General features: G+C 43.6%; 1 pseudogene; it reads right to left on the bottom strand.

Annotated features, from left to right (window-relative positions):
- Positions 1-5,463: 5,463 nt before the first annotated feature.
- LOC116083294 lies at positions 5,464-5,980 on the bottom strand (annotated as a pseudogene).
- Positions 5,981-9,418: the final 3,438 nt, after the last annotated feature.

The following is a 9,418-nucleotide window of genomic DNA, read 5'->3' as shown; positions in this document are numbered from 1 at the left end:
CCTGAGAGAAAGGGTCTTAGTCTCTTTGTCACTATGCTCTGACATACATGTTCACCAGACGGGCATCTGATGAGATTCCTGCCTCTGTATTGAGCATCTGCTAGGTTCCAGGCACTAGGTTCAGTATGTTTGTGACCACTTACTGTGCGTGTTCACAGTCAGCACTCCCTTCCTTCCACTCAAACAGAATTCTGACAATTGTTCTCTAGCTTTGCTTCTCTGCTGTCTGGGAAGATTCAGACCTTTCCAGATTCCTAGACATTTGTGGCACAGAGTGAGAGGAGCAGCCAACAGTTCTGGATAATGAGAAGGGGAAACTGATGAGGAAACAGACGAGGGAAGAACAGGCAAGCGTGTGGCCAGTCAGGCTTCTGGGAATCGCTTTGTCGAATCGGACTTCTTTATTGTGTCCTCTCTAACCCACGGGAGGATAACGATTCACTTGGAACAGGTTCTGGCTTCCTGGATTTCTGCAAGAAAGGTTCTGTCATGGAGTGAGTGAGATATGTCCCCAAAGGCTGTGTGTTTAAACACTTGGTCCCCCGCTGGTGGCACTGTTTTGGGGGGAGTATGGAGCCTTTGGACTGTGGCCGTGGTAGACGAGGTGGGTCCCTGTGGAGTAGCCTTGGGGGTTAGAGCTCAGACCTCCTTCCAACCTGACCCTCTCTCTCTCTACTTCCACAAGCCAGCCACCCTGTAAGCTTTCCTTTCCCAAAAGGGTGACTGTCTTTCACCTCAAGCCGTGAGCTAAGAATTTTCCTTCTCTCAAGTTATTTTTTTAATCAGGTACCTGCTCACAGGGCCATGTAGGTATTAGATTTATACACCCTGACTGTATAAGCATTATTGTTTTAACTTTCCAGGTCAAGAGAGAGAATTAAAGCAGGGAAGTAATGTTCTCAGGGCTTTCCAGCCCCAGATCCAGCTCTGGAGAGTCTGAAGCCCGTCCCCTCTCCACAGCGCCACGCTGCGCCGGCTCCACAACCATCTGTTAAACCGGGCTGAATCAAGTGCTTCCCTTGTGAGGAACCTCTATTTATTCTGGTATCATACACAAATGGGAAAGGCTTACTTCTGATATTTGATTCAGAAGAGAAACGGCTTAGCTACTAGCCTGGAAACCAGGCCTGCCTGCTGGACTAAGCCTGCCTACCAGCTTGATGCTTCATTTGGAAGTCCTATCACTCTGCACCCACGAAATGGCAGAGCTTGCCACAAAAGGTTCAGCTAGAACCTTTGCTGAAATTGCTCTGAGGCCATTCATTATGAAATCAATGTTTGCTACCAGGTTGCTGCCCGATACCCAGATGCGAGGAAGGAAAAAAAGCTTGTGCAAACCGCTAACCAAGTTATCGCAGACCTTTTCAATAGTCGGGCAACAAACAAAAAATACATGTACTGTTTTGGTCAATTATCATTTTAAATGGCTTGAAGTAATGTTTTCATTCCTGATCACCATAGAAACCATTATAAAGCTTCTTATAAAACAGGACCACCTGTTCAGTGGCTACAGTAGACTTCCAAGGAAATAGATAGTATTGGACTGACAAATTATGATCCATTAGAAGAAACATCTCTGATTCCAGCTACTGTGGGTGAAATGAACAGGTAAAGAGACTGTGAGCTGGCAGTGGTCCAAGGTGGATTGGGAATAGTGCACGCAGACATCACTTCTGAAAGCTGGACAAACTTTTTATTTGAGGGGACAGTATTTAGAGAGTGCATGTATAGTACCGTGGTGGACCAGACAGGAATCATATAAAAAGAACTTGAAAAAAAAATAGCCAGTTTGCTATGCCAAAATCCAGAGTGTTCTTCTTCAAGGTGAATCATATTCCATTCCAAAATGTCAAGTAGATTTAGTCATTTTAATCTTTTTATTAGATTAAAACCTGATACATTTATAAAAAGCTACGGGAAGTGGAACACAGGCTACCACTAACAAATCGTGTGACATTGGGCACACTGCTAGGTCTCTCATAGTCTCCAAGTTGAGGGTGGTGTTTCCATTTATGAGAAGACTAAATAAAATAACCCATGCAGAGCACTTAACACAGTCCTTAGCACTTAGTTCTTAACAAGGTTCTTAGCACTTAGTACTTAACACAGTCCTTAACACTTAGTACTTAGCACAGTCCTTAACACTTAGTACTTAACACAGTCCTTAGCACTTAGTTCTTAACACAGTCCTTGTTAGCATCCAGAACCTGCGGCAGATATGGGCTGGTCCACAGTCATTCTATCTGAGTGAAATACTAATTAGTGTACACAGGTTCTGGATGCTAACAGTCCTTAGCACTAAGTAAGGACTAGATGGTGAAAAGTTACTAGTCATCAAAAGTAATGATAAGCATAACAATTGACAATACATTGCTGAAATCACCAATCCATATCGCTAATTTTTCTGTTGTCTCATTTCTCTGAACCTGTAGACAATATCTGATCTTAAATAATTCAAGAGTATGGGAGCAAACATAGATCTGAGAGGCAGAGTCGATGCCGTTTCTGCATAGCTCTGACCTTTCTGGTATTGGTGAATCTGGAAGTTTCAAAGTGCCATAGGCATCCTGCAGTATTTCCCCCCCATCCATGCTTGAAAAGAAAGCCTGCTTTCATAAGAACTTGGGCCTGATTTCCAGTGGGAAAAGTGCTAAGGAATTTGGCTTCATTTCCAAGTATCTTTGCACTTTTCCCAATTGCACAGAACCTCCAAGCTTCCCCAGATTAGCTCGTCTCAATGGCATCGAATCTTTCAAAGAGAATGTAATAATTCCACAGAGAACTTAGCATTTCTGACAGCCTACCTCCCACTGTCCTAGAGCTTTATAAATTATGCTGCCTCTGAATGTGAGCCGGGCAGGACCATTTTCCTGGCCCCTTGTGATTCATGGCTTTCCTTAACTATGTCGGTGCCTTGTCAGCAAAGCCACTGCTTTTGAGCAGTGTGCCGTGAGGTTTCTGGTAGGGCAGCTTGCAAAATACATAGTGGTTCTTACAATACTGATTTTTCTATCTTTTTTTTTCTTTTTACTACATCAAGGTAACTAATAGCTATTAACTTTAGGAATCCCATCCAAATCCAGAAACCATTACCATTTAATTAACAATCTGTTCTCTGCAATGCACTGTGACCTGAGAAACCCCTCTAATGACAATGTGCTGTTATCATTAAAATTAACTAACAAACCAAAAAGAAAAAGAAAGAAAGGTGGTGTTACTCAGGTCAGATATGGAATGAACATAACTATAGGAAAGTGAAACTAAAAACAAGTATCAGATCAAAGGATCAACACAGCCCAGAAGGCCACCATGCCAGCTTCCCTGTTTTGGACTGCAAAGGCGATTCCCCATTGGTCCTCAGCTCCCCCAGAATTCTGGTCTCAAACCATGGAGCACAGGACTGTGGAGCCAATCCTAGGTGACTTAGAAATGGAGGCTCAAAGCAACCAGAGCTGAAAACTATGTGTCTATATTTTCCCATCTATAAATCAAACATCCTTTTTCTTTCCCTTTCTTATTTATTTACTTTACATCCGAATCTCCACCCTTCCCCCTGCTTCCTGGTCCCCCCTCCTACAGTCTCTTCTCCCTTTTCCCTCCCCTTCTCCTCTGAGCAGGTGGAGGCCCCCCTGCATCCCTCATGTCTTCCCCCTCCCCCTCCCCGGCACACACACACCAAGTCTCTGCAGGGCTTGATGCATCCTCTCCCACTGAGGCCAGACAAGGCAGCCCAGTTAGAGGAACAGATTTCACAGATAGGCAACAGCTTTAGGGACACCCTCCAATATAGTTGTTCAGGTCCCACATGAAGGGGAGCTGCCCATCAGCTATGCATGTGTGGGAGTGGCCCAGGTCCAGCCCACCGTGAACCCGCTTGATAAATCAGACATTCGCAGGAATAACTTCTCTCTCTTCCTAGAACCTGACTCACTGAAAAGTCATACAGGATTTTTGAGTTAGGGATCCTTCGGGAGGTTGGGTGAAAGTTGTTAATGTGTAGGCTCTCTCAGCATTCTTGCTGTGTGCTCAGAAAGGATTCTGTCATTGTTAACATGCTTTGGGCTTAAGGAATACAGAACAAGAAGAGAGAGAGCAAAGATGGGAAAAAAAACTTATTTGGGATGTGACTAGAGGGAGAAATGTGTTTTTAAACAGGATTTTCAAAAGATGAGTCCAGAAAAGCTGTAGAACAAAGCCAGAGTGCAAAGGGAGAGGCGAGGAAAACAGAAATGTAATTATGTATTGACAGCATTTTTGCTTTGATGATGACCACAAGGTCTCATCACCTCCTACCAGTTGCTGCTCTTCTTGGCCCTGTCAATGTTTGGATGATTTACACAGCAGGGAAATATTTGAAAGAAGACAGGCCTCTGAAGAGGAGATTCTGTCTTTCATAATGGTCTGGACAAATAAGCTTAGTTGTTTCTAACTCGAGTACGTCCGAAGAAAATATCTTTCAACAGCAGAAAAGTTTTAAAGAAGATGTGGGGTTGCTGTTGCTTCTGCTGCTGCTGTTATAGGGTGTGTGTATCCTTCTGCTTAGTACCCAGTGGAGCTTCTGCCTATTAGAAGCAGCTCCATGCTGTGGCCATTCAAAATTTCTTCATTTGTTACGGATCTCCTAAGGTGTGAGGGAGAGCTGGCCCTGCCCCTCAAATAGGCAAAGCCAGAGAGCTGACCCTGGTGTCTAAAGCATGAGAGAGCTGGCTGGATGATCAACTCAGCTACCACCCAGAACTAGATCCATGGCTTTGAGTTGGCCCACTCCAGTATCTACCCCATAGATGAGCTTTGGAAGCATTGTGAGAGGACCTGCTGAACCAAAACTGCCGGATCTCTATGACACAGAGCACCCATAGGATATCCTAGGAGTCTCAGTGAGGATCCAGTACTGATAGTTTGGTAGAAGCCAGAGGCCTTGAGCCAAACCAATGACTCATTGCAATGAATATTTACAAATCAAGTTGTTTGGGCAAAAGGGTATCCCCATGGCACACCACACAGCCTCCACTGTGAAATGTTTTGTCTTTCTGTTCTTTCCTTCGTTTTGTTTTCATTTCTTTTGTGGGGGACGTTGCAAGGGCAGAAGATGGATATGGAGGTGAGTAGGGTTGGGGACCATGCTATGAAATTGACAAAGAACCAAGAAAAATTTAAAAGGAGAAAAGAGAAGAAAATGTGACTAAGGCTCAGATTACCCCTTTGTGAGAAATGCTGCTCCAGCACTGAGAAGAGTGTCCCTGGAACTTGACAGACCTTGATTTCTGTTCAAGTTGTGCCTGATGGAATGTTTCCCTAGGTCCTGTTCTTAATGTATAAAACTGACTGATAGGAGAAAACGTGAAAGAAGTTTAAACAGACTGAAACATTAAAGGGTCTTCAGTAAAAAACGTAGATATCTGGCATGTCCTTCTAAGTCATAAGTCATCTGCTTAGATGAAATCTTTTTTTTTTTTTTTTAGGTGTCTAATCCATGTTTAATTCTCTGGGATTCTCAACAGGACTTGCTTCCCCTGGAAGAACTGGTGTGGTTCCCTATGGGAGGAGGAGCCGGCCACCATCTCCAGGACACTCAGAAGTACACGGAGGCTTCACTGTCGCTGTCCCGTTGGTCATCAAATTTGCGGATCTGGGCCTTGAGGTGCCTCAGTTTACCCTTCAGTTAGTTACAGCGAGCCTGCTTATCCAGGAAGCCAGGATCCACCCGCTTCTTCTCAAACTCTCTCCTGACACGAGCTGCCATGCGAAGCTCCTGGTTTCGCAGCGCGGGCAGTGACAGCAGCAGGGCCTCCAGTTGCTGGAGCTTATCCTGCGTGGCCCCCACCTCCCGCTGGAGCTCTGCGAACTCTCCGTACTGGTTCTGGAACACTGCGGCATAGCGGCTCCGATCCCTCCTGCTGGCCACTGGTGGGTACTTACTACCAGGTTGGAAGGGGTCAGTTAGTGTGTAAGCAGAGGGAAATCTGGCTTTCCACTCCATCATGGCAATTGGCTTTTCTTTGCCGGTGCTGGAACCCCCAAATCAAAATGCCTTCTACCACTGATCTCATTTCCTAGTGTCATAAACTCTTACTCGCCCATCAAAAACCCCAGCCTCACTGCCCCTTTCTGTTTCCCAGGCATTAGGAAGCTCAGAGCTAGATGAAATCTTATTTTTGCTGTCTCTGAGATCTTTATAACTTCATGTAACTTATACAAAACTGATAATACTGTAATTTCTTTCCCTTTTTCAGATAGTGTCTCTGTATAGGCTGAACTTGAACTCAAGATCCCCCTGCATCAACCTACCGAGTGTTGATGTTATAAACATATGTGATATCACCAAGCTTTGAACCCAAGGCCTCAAGAATGCTAGGCAAGGACACTCTACCACTGAGCCATGTCCCCAGCTCATTATGTAGATCTTGATAATAAAAATCCAAGTTAGGTCTGTTGGAATGCAATTGCTTATTTGCTTCTGGATAGCACCATGTTTTTTTGTACTGATCATAAAGTTCATTTCAGTATCCTTTGTGTGACATGTCTAATGTAGTGCCACCTTTAGCTCTGCTGCAACATCAAAATAGTTCTTTCATGGTTAGCTAATGAAATCATATTTTTCACGTGTGTTTGAAACAAGAGGTAACTGCCTCTACATGATGTGCTTTTTTAAAAGAGGAAAACATGAGATGATTTCATCTAAGGATGGAGCAGATCCTTAGTACCAACTCTACTCCAGGAAAACCACTTTCCCCCAGTTCCTCACGTGTATGGTCATGATTGCATTAATCAAGCAAATGAGGGAAGACAATGCAATGGTGCTGTCTACAAGACATTCAGACTGTTTGGAGCCCTCAGTCTCACTGTTGAAATGTACCAGGTAAACGTCCACCTGTGCCTGGAGTAACACTTACCCAAGTAAGAGACACATCTAGAAAAGGATCTCTGACATCCCACAGGGGTGTGACTGTATCATGTGCAAAACTAAAATGCTCTCCAGAGGTTAACTGATGTGATTTGTATTTTCTACAACCAGTTTTACAGTTGACTGTCCTGGATTCAGACTACTTACAGGAATGAAGCATTCCAGCTAGAGCCAAAGAATTCTAGAGTGAACATGGACTGGGCACCGGAAGGTGCTGTGCTTACATCTAGGGGAAACTGTCTTTTGTTCTTTCTAATTCTCTGCCTATAATTCCGCATGTGATCTTGAGAGCTCTAGCATCTCCCCGACTTTCCCTTTCTTTGTCTGTAACATGGGTTGACCATAAAGCTCTGTTACTTTGAGTTTCAATATTCTATAATGGCATGATGCTTTCCCTATGAGCGTTTTCTTGACAATCAGCATTAATATGTTCAGCAGGAGACACAGCATAGGAAAAATAGAAGATTTTTCTTTCCTTTTTTTAGATTTTTTACTCCTGGGTTATGATTCCATCTGCTACTTTTTAATCTACATTTTTTTCATATGTATGTGTGTGTGGTGGATATTTATGTGTTTATACATGTTCATATGTGTATAAGTGAGTGTGGATGTTCCCAAGGTTGATGTTGAGTGTCTTTCTGTAGTTCTCTCTCTTATAGATTGAGGCAAGGTGTCTCATTGAACTCAGACTTGCCTTTTAGGCTGGTCTGGCTAGCTAGCCTTCTGGGGTACGGGAGGGTAGGAGGGGGGTGCTGGTATGAAACCTCTGCTTTGGCCTCTGGAATGTGGAGGTTACAGATGTGCTGCCACACCCACTCAGCTTTCCCATGGGTTCTGAGGATCCTAACTCTGGACCTCAGAAGCCACAGAAGAACCATCTTGCCAGCTCCATCTGGGACTCTTTACTGGGTTCTGTCTTCCTTCTCTGGGAATAAGAGTGTTGGTTGCCATTTGGGAGTTGGAATTCAGCCTCTACTTCTCCACTCAGGAAGAGCCCTAGCATGTCACCTTCTCCGTTCCCTCCTGCACATGGGTGAATCTACTAACATATAAATAAAATGTTTCCTGATTGCCACGGACAAGGGGACTTTCCTTCTTTGGGTGGCCCGTTGTTTTCATGCCCAAAGACTCCTCCTTACTGCTCCCCTTTCTCTGATGATTCCATACCCACTGCGTGCTCTGCTTTCATGGCTGCATGCTTCTTTAACTGTTGAGGGTCAGGTCAGCAGCTGCAGAAGTTGATTAGTGCCTTGCCTCTGTGGAGAGGCATTTCCCTGACAGCATCGATCCCGGGCGGCTTGCTTTGCAGTCAGCTCCACAGAGGAGACTTAGACTGCCAGGGAGGCATGGTGTTGTCTGGTCAAGGTGAGTTTGGGGCAGTGGACTAATTCATTCCTCTTGGATCGGCCATTAATTTGGCTTAAGTAAGAGCTGTCTGCAAATCTTTATTTAAAATCCACTGCTTGCCTGAGACCTTGTGATGGCAAGATTCAAAGACAATTTTTATTGCTAAGTTATTAGTCCTTTGAAAGAAGGAAAATTTGATGTTTAATATTTAAACAGTTGGTATTTCCCCAAATTCCTTCATATCTGAATGTTAACTGTGTAACCATTTAAGGTCCATTTCCAGAGGTTTCTCCAGGCATCTGAAGCACTGCAGGAATTTATTTATAATGTTCCTCAGTGAAAAATTGCCATCTATTTCTTGCTACAGTGGCCACTGCCAGCAGATATGTTCATTGAATGAACTAAAGAAATGCTTTATATTTGGATACATTTTAATTTGCCCACTATATCAGACTATTTTCTTAAGGACAGGAACATATCCTTTTCATCTTTCAAACACTACTACCTCTTTAAGCATTGGGAAATTTAACAGAATTTAGTACGGAGAATTACATTATCTCTAGTTAAAGAACATAATTCTCAGTGTTTAATCTCTCTCTCTCTCTCTCTCTCTCTCTTTCTCTCTCTCTCTCTCTTCCCTTCCTTCCCTCTTTCCTTCCTTTTTTTCTCTGACTTTTAGTTTGAAGTTTAGGAATCATTGAAAAAGTGATATAAATGTTCTGTACATTTCATTTGCTTATTTATTTGAGACAGTCTCTCTATGTAATCTTGGCTGGCCTGGAAACTACTGCGTAGATCAGGCTAACTCACACTTAGGGAAATCTACCTGGTTCCCTTGTGTGGGCTGAGATTATGGGTATGCACCACCACACCTTGCTTTCTCCATGCATTGTAAAGATGGTTCTTCCATCCACTACTCCTTTCAGGAATGTACAAACTGGAATTATAGTCATTCTACAGCCCCCGCAAGAATCTACACTTTTCATGGATTCCTGGAAGTTCATACAATATCAGAATAGGAAAATGCATTACAAACTTCTAATAGAGTACCGCGCCAATCTTAGGTAAAACACAAAAATGTAGTTCTGTGAAGAGAAGCCAATACCCACTGTGGCTCCAAATTAGAAAATGCATTTGTGAGTGCTAAGTGTGAATTAAACTGTAGAT

Source organism: Mastomys coucha, unplaced genomic scaffold (assembly GCF_008632895.1).
Source record: "Mastomys coucha isolate ucsf_1 unplaced genomic scaffold, UCSF_Mcou_1 pScaffold8, whole genome shotgun sequence".
In the NCBI taxonomy this organism is placed as follows: Eukaryota; Metazoa; Chordata; class Mammalia; order Rodentia; family Muridae; genus Mastomys; species Mastomys coucha.
This window is presented reverse-complemented; position numbering and strand designations above follow the sequence as displayed.